The sequence below is a fragment of the Rana temporaria genome, chromosome 2 (assembly GCF_905171775.1).
Source record: "Rana temporaria chromosome 2, aRanTem1.1, whole genome shotgun sequence".
NCBI lineage: Eukaryota > Metazoa > Chordata > Amphibia > Anura > Ranidae > Rana > Rana temporaria.
Window position 1 is genome coordinate 350,314,073 of NC_053490.1, and position 12,754 is coordinate 350,326,826.

The 12,754-nt window shown below is 44.2% G+C and overlaps 1 protein-coding gene across 1 annotated transcript in view; it reads left to right on the plus strand.

The window, feature by feature from the left end:
- PLEKHA6 (pleckstrin homology domain containing A6) overlaps nucleotides 1-12,754 on the plus strand; it is a 1,721,986-nt gene that overhangs the window by 1,666,337 nt on the left and 42,895 nt on the right. The gene's annotated exons all lie outside the window — the stretch shown is intronic.

Consider the following 12,754-nt stretch of genomic DNA (forward strand, 5'->3'; position numbering starts at 1 on the left):
TTAGAACAGATGTATGTGGCATGATGCTGTAATCGCCCCCCGCTCTAAGCCGTGTATGGGGCAGGCTCACATACAATGCCTCAATATCGGCTTAATGATCTGCAGAGCAACTGTCCACTTGTGTCATAACTCAGTCCTGCTTGGCTGGGTTAAGAAAAGCATGTGCAGGTACAATAGGAAGTAGAGCAGGCACAAACAAGTGTATGCTGGAGTTCATCTCGCCTCTCCAGATGATCAATAGGGAGGTGTATACATCCAAATGTTATCGGCTATAAGCAAGACATCCACTCTGGATTTCCTGGCAAGCTGAAGGCTCATGACCCGCATCCTTCTAGCAAAGGTATGATGGAAGCCTTGCTGAAATGCACACACTGGTATGCCAGTAGGACTTCAGACATTTTTTGGGGGGGGGGGGTTCTTTGTCGGGTGAACGTGCAGGTTATGCATCAATCATTATTTTAAATCAGGCTTAGCGGCTGGATCGATGCCATATCTTGAGGTGATAATATATACGAGTCTCCCTCTACTGTCATTGGAGACACATTACACAGTTTCACCTTTACTAATATCATTAGTGTATCCTGCATCATCTTTCATCCACCTCACATAATAATCCCCCCCCACCCCTGGGTTTAATTAGCGCTTCATTATGAAGCGTACACATCTCAATACAATCTATGTCATACACCCTATATTTATATGGGTATTGTATTTTTCCCTCATTATACATACGCTATATAAAAATTGATTTTAGATCTACCTATTCGCATTTTTGCGTTCTTGTACTTCTTTAATTTTTGTTTCCTTTTTCTTTTTTCTCCCGGGCTTTAGGAGTAGTATGCTATACCGGTTTCATTGTGTGGTAGACTAGGCACTATCTTAGACGTTTTGACTTATGTCGATCCTTGTTGTTTGTCATATACAACCAGGTGCCACACCATTGCAACAGGTTCTCGGGCCATTTGCGCGCTTGTTTATTTATTCTATTTCTTTCGATTTTTATTCATGTGCTAGCCCCGTTCCTCATAAGGCCTAATTGATTGTCCGGTTCGATATAATAATCTTTTTATTTATTTAACATTAATGACTGACACCGGACTTTTATGCAGGATTACATCTACACTTGCCTGTATTTTATCCACATCCGCCCTCGCGACAATTATGTCTTTTTAACACATAGAGATGTCTATTCATACTCTTTACTTGTGCGAGGTCACTCATATAGCTCCTTAACCGGGTAAAAACCCAACACCAATATGTATGTGGTTGCTGGTCTGCTCTCTCCGAGCATAACCAGCTCCTTTATTATGTATATTCTTACACTCATGTATTAGATCCCCGAATGGATAAACATTTAGGCAGATCGATTGCACACTACTACACTTGACCTCAGACTTTCGTACTAGATCATCATCTACCTAATGGTAAAATAACCGTTACCATGTTTATCACGGTCATATTTATCGTGTAAGGCATCTTAATAGATGTTGTTACCACCTGCATGGTGTCCATGTACATCATATTTATATGATTTTGTTTTTACTGACTTTTTTATTATAATGTCTCACTCACTATTAAATTTTAACCTAATGTCCATTCATGTAGCGATTCCCCCACCAATTTATTATTTGATCTTCCTATTTCACAGTCTATTTTCTCAAATAGGTCCATTTTGGCTTCACTAATTAGTTTACTCTAATAACTTATGTATTTTGAGTCACTAAATGATCACGGACGAGAGATCTTATATATACATATACATGTATACACATAATAGAGATTTTTTCATTATTATTTTTTATTTTCTAATTGAGACTATACCCATACATATATGTTGTGGTCTGATTTTGAGAAACTTCATAAGTAATTCCATGGGTATTTCTATTTCTATTTAAAAAAAAAATATTTTTTATTTTTATTTTTATTTTTATTTAGATACACACAGGTTTTTCACAAATTAATATGTGTTTTTCAAGTTTTCTCCCCTTTTTTTACAAAGGGACACACTTGAGGGAGGTTTGACCCATACTTCAGCTGTTTAAATTGCTGTTTGATTTACTGCTTGATTAACTTAATTGATTCCTCCCTGCTGTAGGCAGGGCTTTTTATCACATGATTGTATGTTTTGAGTATATAATTCATTTGTAGTGTGAACCTTGTTAGCCATGACTAAGCACTGACGCCAGTGCGAAACGCGTTGGCCATACTGATTTTTGTGGGCTTGCAGTGACTGTATGCACAGTTGAAAATAAAGACATCTCTTTTAAAGGAAATTTTGGAGTGCGGCTGTCCAGCTTTTGTTCTTTTATTTTTGCTATTACCGCATTGCCAGCACCCTGGTGGTTCAACAACCCCTGATCATCACGAGGCTCACCTGGAGCGGTGAGAATTCTGTCTGTAGGACTTCAGACATAGAGGAGAGGCATGTCTCCTTCCGCCTATGCTCCCCCCTCCCAGCTGACCAGGACTTCATCAGAGCATAGTTGGGAATTGGCTGGTAGCTCCAAGCTAGATACAGAGATGTAAATCAATACCCCACCTTTTAAAGCTCCCCCCAGTAATCTACCTATATATATATATATATATATATATATATATATATTGTCAGAATCATTGACGTATCTCGGCATAGAGCCTACACATACCGTCAGAATATTTATTCTGAACTATAAAATATTATTGTATTATGAAAATATGTATATCCGTGCTTTGGGAGAGATACAATTTTCCTACAATACAAGATATCTAAAATTCTTTTATCCGTGCTATTTTGAGGACAAGCAATGCAAATGAATATTTAAAATATATATATTTATTAACTAAAGGTACAGTGCAAAATCTAAATCAGGTACAATTCGTATTACAACAATTATTTGATATGCTTCTATAATCAGAAATAAGCGATGGTTGAATGTTTAGAGACTATTTACAATATTATGACAAGGCGTTCATAGCTCTCATATTTAAATCATCTTGGCGTATTTAAAACCTTTTAGCTTTTAGTGACATAACCTTGACATTGAATTATCTCTTCTCAATAACAAACAGATCTCTTGCTACTGCTACATAAGTATGTGTTGTACAGGACGCCGTGGCTGGGTCCTGGATGGACGTTTTATTTCCCCTCTGTTTGGACTGTGGTGCCTTTAAGGGAATGGAAAGGGTTAACGCACCTGTCTAAGAAAGTAGTTTAAAGCAGACAGGAAGTGCAGGTGAGAGAGAAGGAGTGTAGGAGAGTCCAATGCATGGTGAATGGTGGACAAGGAAAGCTGTGGAAGCTATGAAAAGCTATGAAAAGCTGTGAAAGGACTTGGCAGTGTCCTGCCTAAAAACCTGCTACTGAAGGACTTACCTGGAAGGACTGTTTAACTGCGATAGCAGTTCTGAGCTGTACAAGTCGGTGAGACTGTTATTTCTTTTGTTTTTGCTGCTGCTAAGCCATTTAAGTTTAATAAACCTCAAGTTTGATTTAAGAAGCCTGTGTCCTGCGATCAAGCTGGTCCCCCAAACATTACACTGGTGCTCGAATGCGGGCAGGACAGAATAACAGGCATAAGAAGAGAAATTTTTTCTTTTTTTTTCTTTTGCATTGGACTTTATATTGAACTGACATTTAAAGGGACAGTACATTGAATTTATGTCCTGGGTTAAAGCTGCACAAACATTGAAAGTTGAAGCAATGGAGGAGCTAATTAAACAGCTGACCCTGGCTAACATACAAGCGCAAACTTACCACAAAGAGGCGCTGGCTCTGCAGCAAGAAAATACTCGCCTGTTGGTGGCCCAGTTAGCAGCCCAGCAAGGGGTTATGCAGGCTCAGATGACTGCCTTAAAGGAAGCGGTGCAGCAGCTGTCTCAGGTTCAGGAGCCAGCGGCTGTTGCCCCTGGCAACCAGGTGACTGTGAGGGCAAGCCATTTTCTACAGAAATTGTCCCTGAGCGATGATGTAGAGGCATTTCTTGCTACGTTTGAGAGGACAGCGGAGAGAGAAGGATGGTCTCAGGACCAGTGGGCCGGCCTCATTGCTCCTTTTCTCACTGGAGATCCTCAAAAAGCCTACTTTGACCTGCCACCAGATGATGCTAAAGACTATCAAAAGCTAAAGGCAGAAATTCTGGCTCGTCTGGGGGTGACTACGGCCATTCGGGCCCAACGTGTACACCAATGGAAATATCGTCCAGATCGGCCACCCCGGTCTCAAATGCATGACCTGGTGCAACTAGTAAAAAAATGGCTGCAGCCTGAGGTGTTGTCTGGCCCCCAAATCGTGGAGCGGGTCGTGCTGGACCGATACCTGAGGTCCCTGCCAGATGACCTCCAACGGTGGGTCAGCCATGGAGACCCCAAAACAGCAAACCTCCTTGTTGAGATGGTGGAACGATATACAGTGGTGGAGGACCTGCTCGGACCTACCAAGCGCATAGGGCCTAGTCTGCCACGGCCTGTTCGACCAACTGCTGCCCTTCGAAAGGATGTTCCAAGGAGCCCTGGGACAAACACCCCGGAAGGCCAAGAGTCACCTCCTTAGCGTTCTGTTCCTGTTCGGAGAGGAGGGGATGTACAATGTTGGCGATGTCATTCCTGGGGTCATACCCGGGCACACTGCCCACTGCAAGAGGAGCCCATGGAATGCGGGGTTCTTCGGAGGGGGTCCTTTTGTGCCCGTAAAGTGTGCACCACACACTTCGACCTGGATGAGGAAAAGTTTGAGTGTGAAGTCCAAGTGAACCACCTCCCTGCCCGGGCTTTGTTGGACTCTGGAAGCATGGTAACCCTGGTTCATCCTAGAGTGATTGGGAAGATCGGTCCGGTAAGAAAAACTTTACGGGTGGTATGCATTCACGGGGACACTAGAGAGTACCCGCTCATCACGTTGTCTATCTCCTCAGCATGTGGCACTGTTACTCAAGAGGTGGGGGTGGTAAAGAACTTGGTGCATGATGTTATAATAGGACGAGACTGTCCATTGTTTACAAAACTGTGGGAACAAGGAGAACAATTCAGAGACTGGGGAGAAACTAGCCCCCCTGTTCCTGCTGCTGAGAGGGATAACCCTGAACTGCCAAACGTTAATGTGGACCCAGATGAGGAAAATGCTAATGATTGGGTTAATGGTGATGAAAGTAGTGTTGATACTATTGAGGATGTCAAGATATGTGGTCCACAGACCTACCAAAACACTAAGGGGGAGGATCCTTTCCCACTTCAGGTAATGCTGGGGGAAGAGGATGAGGAAGTGGCCTCTACCCCTGCGCTGCCAGATTTGGGTGTTCCCCCAGGGGGCATTTGGGACTGCTCAGATGCAGGACCCCACTTTGGCCCATGCACGGGAACAAGTTGTAGTAGTAAATGGGGTTCCCCAAGAGCCAGGTGCGAATGAGAGGTGGCCACACTTTGCAATATATAATGAATTGCTGTATCGGGTTACCAAGGAGAGAGAAAATGTGGTAGAGCAATTGTTGGTACCCCAACAATATAGACGAAAGGTTCTGGACCTGGCCCATGACGATGTGTTAGGGGGACACCTGGGAGTTGAAAAAACGGAGGCACGGATCACCGACCGGTTTTACTGGCCAGGTCTGAAAGCAGAGGTAAAGAGATACTGTGCCTCTTGTCCCACCTGTCAGTTGACCGCTCCGGTGACTCATTTTCGGAGCCCTTTTGTTCCTTTTGCCCATAATTGAGGTCCCATTCGAGAGGATAGCCATGGATATAGTGGGTCCCTTGGTAAAGTCAGCTCGAGGTCACTCCTACATATTGGTGATTCTTGACTATGCCACCCAATATCCTGAGGCGCTACCCCTGCGGAATACCTCCTCAAAGGCCATTGCCCGGGAATTATTCCAGATGTTTACACAGACTGGTTTCCCCAAGGAAATACTCACAGACCAGGGTACCCCGTTTATGTCAAGGGTTATGGCCGATGTGTGCAAGCTGTTCCGGATTAAACAGCTACGCACATCGGTCTACCATCCCCAAACGGACGGGTTGGTGGAACGCTTTAATAAGACCCTTAAGTCTATGCTCAAGAAAGTGGTACAAAGGGATGGGAAAGATTGGGACTGCCTGTTACCAGCTCTCCTGTTTGCTATCCGGGAAGTGCCCCAGGCCTCCACGGGGTTTTCGCCCTTTGAGTTGGTATATGGGCGGAGACCTCGCGGACTTCTTGACGTGGTTAAAGAGGAATGGGAAAGTGAACCTGTTCAGCATAAGAGTGTCCTGGAATATGTCTCCCAAATGCAGGAAAAGATCCAAACCGTGATGCCGCTAGTCAAAGAGCATTTGCAAAAGGCCCAGGAGGCTCAATGACGGGTCTATAACAGGGCTGCTAAAATAAGGCACTTCCAAGTGGGGGATCGAGTAGCGGTGCTAATTCCCACTGTGGAAAGTAAGTTCTTAGCCAGGTGGCAAGGACCCTTTGAGGTTGTGGAAAAAGTGGGAGAGGTCAATTATAGAGTTCACCAGCCAGGCAAGAGGAAACCGTATCAGATATATCATGTCAACTTGTTAAAGCCCTGGACAGACAGGGAACCGGTGACCTCCCTGGCTAGTGCAAGACTTGAGCCACAGGTTGGGGTGGAGAGTGTCCAAGTAGCAAATACCCTATCTAAATACCAAAGTCAGCAGGCAAAGGAGTTCTTGCAGAGAAATAAAGAGAAGTTTTCAGACTTGCCAGGGCTAACTAGTATCATAGAGCATGATATTATCACGGAACCTGGAGTCAAAGTTTTTGTCAGGCCCTACCGCATCCCAGAGGCTCAAAGGAAGGCTGTTTCAGAGGAAGTAAAGAAGATGCTAGACCTAGAGATCATTGAGGAATCGCAGAGTGAGTGGTCGAGCCCGATTGTGTTGGTACCAAAGCCCAACGGGACTCTGCGATTCTGCAATGATTTCCGGAAACTTAATGAGGTTTCACGGTTTGATGCCTACCCCATGCCCCGGGTAGATGAACTTATTGAGAGACTAGGTCCAGCCACGTATATCACAACATTAGACCTTACCAAGGGGTATTGGCAAATCCCATTAACTAGAGCTGCTAAGGAGAAAACTGCTTTTTCTACCCCAGAGGGGAGTTTTCAGTACAAACGAATGCCTTTTGGACTGCAAACTGCTCCAGCCACGTTCCAGCGAGCAATGGATAGGATTTTACGACCTCATCTAGAGTATGCCTCAGTGTACTTGGACGACATAGTCATTTTTAGCAGAGACTGGGAGTCACACTTGCCCAAAGTCCAGGCAGTACTGGACTCTCTCTGGAAGGAGGGGTTTACAATAAACCCTGAAAAATGTGCTTTGGGAATGGAGGAGGTGAAATACCTGGGCTATATCGTGGGTAGAGGGGTGGTGAAACCTCAGGTCAGCAAGGTAGAGGCTATAAAGAGTTGGCCCCGCCCCCTCACAAAAAAGCAGGTACATGCATTCCTGGGCATGGTGGGATACTACAGGAGGTTCGTACCCAACTTTGCCACATTGGCGGCTCCATTGACCGATCTGACTAAGGGTCAGAAATCGGTCATGGTGGAGTGGAATGCAGACGCTGAGAAGGCTTTTTTGGAGCTCAAGTCAGCACTGTGCCAACACCCTGTCTTGATAGCGCCCAATTTTTCAGAAGAGTTTGTTGTCCAAACTGATGCTTCCGATGTAGGATTGGGAGCTGTATTGTCACAGGTTGTTCGTGGTGAGGAACACCCAGTAGTCTTCCTCAGTAGAAAGTTGACACCAGCAGAGAAAAACTACGCTATAATTGAAAGAGAGTGTCTGGCCATTAAGTGGGCTCTGGAGTCCCTTAGGTATTACCTCTTGGGGAGGAAGTTTAGGCTCATTTCTGATCATGCCCCTTTAACATGGATGAGGCAGGGTAAAGGGACTAATGCCAGGATTACACGTTGGTTCCTGGCGCTCCAAGAGTTTAAGTTTGTAGTGGAGCATAGACCCGGGAGACTGCATCAAAATGCAGATGCCCTCTCCCGAGTCCATTGTTTGAGCTCCACTGTTGCCTCCACCTCCTTGGCGTTGGGGCACAGGGGGGGGGGGGATATGTACAGGACGCCGTGGCTGGGTCCTGGAAGGACGTTATTTTTCCCCTCTGTTTGGACTGTGGTGCCTTTAAGGGAATGGAAAGGGTTAACGCACCTGTCTAAGGAAGTAGTTTAAAGCAGACAGGAAGTGCAGGTGAGAGAGAAGGAGTGTAGGAGAGTCCAATGCATGGTGAATGCTGGACAAGGAAAGCTGTGGAAGCTATGAAAAGCTATGAAAAGCTGTGAAAGAACTTGGCAGTGTCCTGCCTAGAAACCTGCTACTGAAGGACTTACCTGGAAGGACTGTTAACTGCGATAGCAGTTCTGAGCTGTACAAGTCGGTGAGACTGTTATTTCTTTTGTTTTTGCTGCTGCTAAGCCATTTAAGTTTAATAAACCTCAAGTTTGATTTAAGAAGCCTGTGTCCTGCGATCAAGCTGGTCCCCCAAACATTACAGTGTACATAACAAATGTTATGTTGTACACGAGCTTTTGTTAAATTTGGTGAGGATATATCTTCACATACGCCCTCACTCTAAAACCGATTTACCATCATTGGCACTTAGCTTTTCAAAGACGAACGTAATGCGTATGTCTTTAATATTTGGGATACAATTATCTCATGCTGCAGGTAGACATAACCAACTCCCAAATTATATTTGCCAAGTATATTTACATGGTTTTAGTCGTGTGTGTATGTGAAAATCTCCAAATTACCAAAAAATGTAAATAATCAAGATTATACATTACCAGTAATTAAGAGTTCTGCTTGAGAAGGGAGAGTCCTAATGAAAGACTCTCTTTGAACCTTTGCTACATGTCTGCGGTCAATCTCTGTCTTCCAGTTTCCTTCAGAGATCAGAGCAGCTTCCAGAGATCAGCCATCTCTCTCCCATCAGCCTCTTCCCATCAGAGATCCTCTCCTGTCTGGTGTAATCACTTTTTATCTCTCCCAAAAAGTGGGTGTGTCACATCACTATCACATACTGTCACATAGTAATATGTTTTGATAAGTCTATATTGAACCAATGCCGATATTAACCTGTAGGGGGCAGTAGCGTATATGGAATTATTCCTAATGATGAGGTCAAGCAGAGTTAATCATGACTTATGACCTCTCTAACTTGGGCCTATAAAAACCCCCATAAATTGTCCTGTATGTCAAACAATTGTCAGACATCTTGGCAACGTCTAAAGTTATGATTGAGATAAGGTTTTATGATCAACACACATGCCTTGGAAAGTTCCTTGAACTGATGCCGGAATGTGATCAAAGCAGCCTAATACTATTCAGTTATTTTAGGATCTTGTATTTTTGGGACCCTAGTATTGTCTATGTATTACACAGGCTTATATATGAATTACTAATACACACATATTGTTAAGGCATTATAAAGAAACAATACTATTTAAGATATACAATTCCGCTGGGATTGTGAATAAGCCCCCTTAGTCTCATAGTACAAAGACAATGCTGAGTTTCGTGTCATGCTGTGCAGGCTTTTCATCTCCCATGAAACCAGAATTCCTCATCATTCTCTTATCTTCTAAGTGTTAAACCCCCAAGATATATGACCTTGGAGATGGCACAGATAGGCATCCAGTTTCTTGTGAAGAGATAGGTCATTCTGTGTATTCTTTTAACCCCAAATGTTCCGACTATATATATATATATATATATATATATATATATATATATATATATATAGCACTAAATTGGAAGTCAGGCATGGGTCCATCATCACATACAGTACATCTCTACATTGGGTATTTGGGTGCTGAATAGCTGAATACACATTGGCATATTTTAATGCTAGATAGAAGGTAGATAAAGTATGAAATATAGGGGACAGACCCTGGATGATGGCACGTACGGCACCCATCATAGATGAGTTCAGAAAGAGCTTATATAGTCCCTTATATGTACAGCCCCATTCTAAAGCATGTGGGCAGTGCCTAATATGCAAGCATGTGGAAAGGAAAGACTCACAAGGTAGGCACACATCAGATAAATTCCTTTCTGAACTGTTCTTTCACCAGGATTGAACACAGAATTGTATGCTTCTGCCAAAAAGTCTACAATGGAAAAACTTGTAGAGAGTTTAGAAAAAGAATAGGAGAACATTTGTCCAGTATAACAAGAAAAGACCGCGATTGCCCAGTAACAGATCCACGTCCTGTCAGAGGAGAGGAGACCGATGGTGTGTTCCCAGTACAGAGGAACACCGATCGGTCTCCTCCTCTTGTGAGTCCCCTCCCCCTACAGTTAGAATCAATCCCTAGGTAACATATTTAACCCCTTGATCGCCCCCTAGTGTTAAGCCCTTCCCTGCCAGTCAGATTTATACAGTAATCAGTGCATTTTTGTAGCATGGATCGCTGTATAAATGTGAATGGTCCCAAAAATGTGTCAAAAGTGTCTGATATGTCCGCTGCAAAATCGCAGATCCCCGCCATTACTAGTAAAAAATAATAATAATAGAAATGCTATAAATCTATCCCCTGTTTGTAGACGCTATAACTTTTGCGCAAACCAATCAATATACGCTTATTGCGATTTTTTTTTTTTAAAACCAAAAATCTGTAGAAGAATACATATCAGCCTTTTTCAAACTTGTCACTCCTCTTTTGTTTATAGCACAAGAAATAAAACTGCAGAGGCGATCAATTACCATTAAAAGAAAGCTCTATTTGTGGAGGAAAAGAATTTCATTTGGGTACAGTTTTGCATGACCGCGCAATTGTCATTCAAAGTGTGACAGAACTGAAAAATGGCTTGGGCAGCAGGGGGGTGAAAGTGCCCTGTATTGAGGTGCTTAATTAAAGGAAAAGTACAGCCAAATCTTGTGGATTACAGGAGTGCAGTCCTTTCTGCACTCCTGTGAGCAGTTTTCATTAGACATCAGGCTGAAGCACGCTGTTGGCTGACGTCACGCAGCTGGTCCAGGCTTGGGAAAGATTGTGACTGCTAAGAGCCTGAGCTGGCCGCTCCTGCACCCTCCACTGCCCAGCACTCCAGTGAGCTGGAAGGCTTCTGGAGCTCGTGCTCCAGAAACCCCACCTCTGCCTCCTTGAAGCCAGGAGTACATGAGGGAGGTAGATTTGGAAACCGGAGCACCAGCGAGGCAGACCTGTTCAAAAGGAGTGGTGAGTCTAAGTAGCTGACTTTTAGCTGGTGAAGTATGTATATAATTATGCAGCTGGTGGTAAGTCTAAAATGAGAAATGCCTTTGAGAACTCAGATCCCGTTCCAAAGACTCAAAGGGTTTTAAAGAGCTAGCGTCAACACAATGGGGTAGATTTACTAAAACTGGTTCACTCAGAATCTGGTGCAGCTGTGTATGGTAGCCAATCAGCTTCTAATCTCAGCTTGTTCAATTAAGCTTTGGCAATAAAACCTGGAAGCTGATTGGCTTCTATACAGAAGTGAGCCTGATTTTGCACTCCCCAGCTTTAGTAAATAAAACCCAATGTGTCATTAAAAGGGGCACCTCTTGGTCATTAGCTGAGGATAAGTGCAAGTCCATCTCGGTCAGGAAATCTGGATTGCCTACGATGGGTGTAAGTGGGCCAGGGGTTGAGGACACTTTATGGTGGCTCACCATCACATGAAACACTTTTAATGTAGCCCCTACCAGTGGGGGTTGCTGTAAACTTTGTGGTAATTTGGCGGAGGTTAAATACCTGGGGGTGCGAGTAAACTAGCGTGGCTTACATATAAGAATCCTACCACTGAGGGTGGATGTTCTCTTCCCGATGTCCAAAAGTACTATATAGCGTCACAATTGTCGCATGTGTACTATTTTAACACGTCTGAATCCCAGAGGTATAGGGCGTTGGTGTGTAATAGGCCAAACAGCCCTTTTCATACCCCCACACAGGCAATATTTCGGAGGGGTCATGGGGGGAGTAGGTCATCCAGATTTGGTGCTGATATCCTTACTCATCACCAAAAAATATGGGATATAGCTCTCAAGAAGCAGGGGCGAACACACATGCACTCGCACACCCCGTTATGGTGTGCGAGTGCATGGTCCCAAGCCGTTTGCGACTCTCAGAGAAGAATTTTCCTTACCACCACAGTTCTTCTTTAGGTATCTACAGCTTAGGCATGCGCTGAGAGCACAGATGGAGAATTTTGAGGTTGACCTGAGGACCCCGCCGGTGCTGGATGTGGTCTTTGGAGCGGACCCAGCAAAACTCACGTCTAACCTGTACTGCATTGTTCGACAGCGTGGGATTGATAAGGTTTCACAGTCAGCTAAGACGAAGTGGGAACAGGATGTGGGCCCTATAGATGACGCTGACTGGGGGGAGATTCTGGAGGGGGTTAAGACTGCTTCCCCTAAACTGTCGGACAGGCTGACCCAGCTGTACATAATTCACCAGGCATACATCACACCTATGAGACTGGCGAAGTTCCAAGCCACAAGAGGTCCCATGTGTCCTATGTGCGATTCTGTTATGGCATTGTTCTATCATTTGATCTAGCATTGCCCAGATATGCAGGCCTTTTGGCTGCAGGTAACGCAATTCCTCCATGACAATATGGGCTCCCCGGTGGGCATGGACCCTAGATTGTGTTTATTGGGATTGCTACCGGACGTAGATACAGACAAATACCAAGCCATTTTTATCTGTGAATCGCTATTTATGGCTAGGAAAGTGGTGGCTAAGGCTTGGATGCAGACGAGGGCTCCGACTCTGAGGGACTGGAAAAGGGAGGTGAATGCTAC